This window comes from Limulus polyphemus, unplaced genomic scaffold (assembly GCF_000517525.1).
Source record: "Limulus polyphemus unplaced genomic scaffold, Limulus_polyphemus-2.1.2 Scaffold3105, whole genome shotgun sequence".
Taxonomy (NCBI): domain Eukaryota; kingdom Metazoa; phylum Arthropoda; class Merostomata; order Xiphosura; family Limulidae; genus Limulus; species Limulus polyphemus.
In genome coordinates, this window is record NW_013668715.1 from 72,893 (window position 1) to 75,412 (window position 2,520).

The following is a 2,520-nucleotide window of genomic DNA, read 5'->3' on the forward strand; positions in this document are numbered from 1 at the left end:
ATATATATATATATATATATATATATATAGACCTATTTATGGCAAGTCAAAAAAGGTAATTATTCTTCTATACCTGGTTAGCAAGATTTCAGAAATCTTTGAGGCACAGATTATTCTATCCAAATATTTTCTAGAAAATCTACTAGAGAACAGTAGTAGTACCAACACACATGTTGTGTTTGACTTATTTTCTTAATATGATAAGTTAATACACAATAAATTTCCTCCCAGTTTTATCAAATAGAGGGCATAGCAAGATAAAGCTTAAGAAATGTTATTTTCACCAAAGAGCAAAGGTGTATTTACAATTGTGATGTTTTGTATAAAACTGGAGATCACCATCTCAAATTATAATAAGTAAAACTGTTTGGCAAGGCATGTTGTTTACTCAGACTTGGAATGTAATTTAATTCCATAAAAATAATGTTTCAATTTTGAGAGAACTGTCAGTTATTGGCAAAATTATCTAAACATATTATGCATAATGTTTCTGCAGCCCTGCTCTATACAAATCACCAGTTATGCTTCACTTAAAATGCTGTATACAGTTTTGGTCTCCTTACCTAAGAAAGGCTATTAAGCTGTTGGAAAGGGTGCAGGAGAGGACTACAAGAATACGTTTGGGATGGGAAAAAGAGTTATTGTATAGAGATAGGTTACAGCATCTTATTTTCTCTTCAGAAAACAAGATAAAAGGTAATCTTATTGAAGTCTGCAAGATTATCCAGTGGATTAGTAGCATAGAGGCCTATGATTTCTTTGTGCTGTATTCTAATGCCAATATGGCAAGAGAAATGTTTCAAATTTGAAAATGACAGGCTAGCTCCAGTTAAAATTGTTTTATTTGTTTAACAGTTCCAATCAGCAGTAGTGCAGGCCAGCACTTTATAAGAATTTAAGAGGGGAGTCAATTTCCTGAAAATAAAAAAAAGACCAAATGGTTTCTTGTTGTCCATATTTTATGTTAATTATGATATCCACTTACAGATCTGTTTGAAAAAACAACAAATAAAAGATAGTGCAGATCACATGCATAAGACCATGAGAAATCTAAATGGAGGTGCACAGTGATGAAACTGAGTTCCCATATTGTAGTTAGAAAAAAATCTATGATTAGATGAAAATTGTTTTATTTCAAATATGTAAATATCTTGCATATTTATGCCAGTGAGTATTGGGTATGCAAGTGTCTGGTGAGATGAAGGAGTTGAGAACCACTGGTACATGATATAGTAGTCAGATTGTGTTAGCCAGCTCGTAGTAAGTTTAGAAAATTATTTTTATTATTTATTGCACGATGTTTATATTCAATTAACTTATTTTTGAGCTTCACAGACATTAGTTTTCTTGATGAACTATCCTGCTGCCCAACTCTGTAGTTAAACAGTAATGTACTGAACTTGAAGTATTTTTTTCTCAGATGATAAGTTAAAGATACACAGCAGAGCTGTTTAATTAATGAGCTTCCACTGGTCACTAGATGTTATTATGGAAAATTATATAAAGTTTTATATGTACTAATGTCATGCTTTCAAGGGATAGAAAATTTGTGAGACTACAAGAGGCAATCATTAGTTTTATGCATTTCTTAAGTTATATTATTTCGTTAATGTTAGCTTCATTAATAGTATTGAGTAAAATTTCTAAAATATATATATATGTATACACACACACATACATGAATGATTTTTATATACACATAATTATATATTAATTATAATAATATATTATGTATTCATTGCTTTAACTCAGTGTATGGACTTAAAGACTAACCTACATGTAAGTTAGTTAACCCTCCCACTATGAGCTTGGTGGAATCCACCCAGCTCATAACCATGGAAGTATCCACGAGTTTTGATAATGTATGCATATCTTTACAAAATTTTGCAAGTTATTGGTAAACATTACAAGGCTTTCATACACAAAATATCAGGTTTTTAAATTATGTATTAAGATTTTTTAATTATAGATTTTCTCTTTCAGAATGTTGACTATCTAATATGCAAAGTATTTTTGATTTTAAGACTATAAATACTTTTATGCATCAGAACATTTTCATATTTCACATGCAAAATCTTTATAACCACCAGATAATTATCAAACGTTATTAAAATTTATATTTTATCTGTCATTTTAAATACTGTATCTCTGTATGTGTTGCTTCGATTTGACCAACTTCAAAACCTCCATAAAAAGATTAGGAAATGAATAAAAATTATGCTTTTTTCATTCTAGAATGACTACAAATTATAAAATTAAAACACACAAATTTTTAGTCCAAATAGCTTGATTTTAAAACATTATACATTTATAAATACATATATATATTATTATTATTATTATATTTACCTTTCAGCAGTGCCTGGCTAACATTATAGAAGTTGCAATGACATGGCACATGGGCACTCGTGTTACCATATCTAAGAGTATAAAACTAGCCTTTACAAAGCAACCTGTTTTGGCTGTTTTAGTGGATTAGTATTTTGTAAAATAGTCACATTTCAGTTATAATATATTATA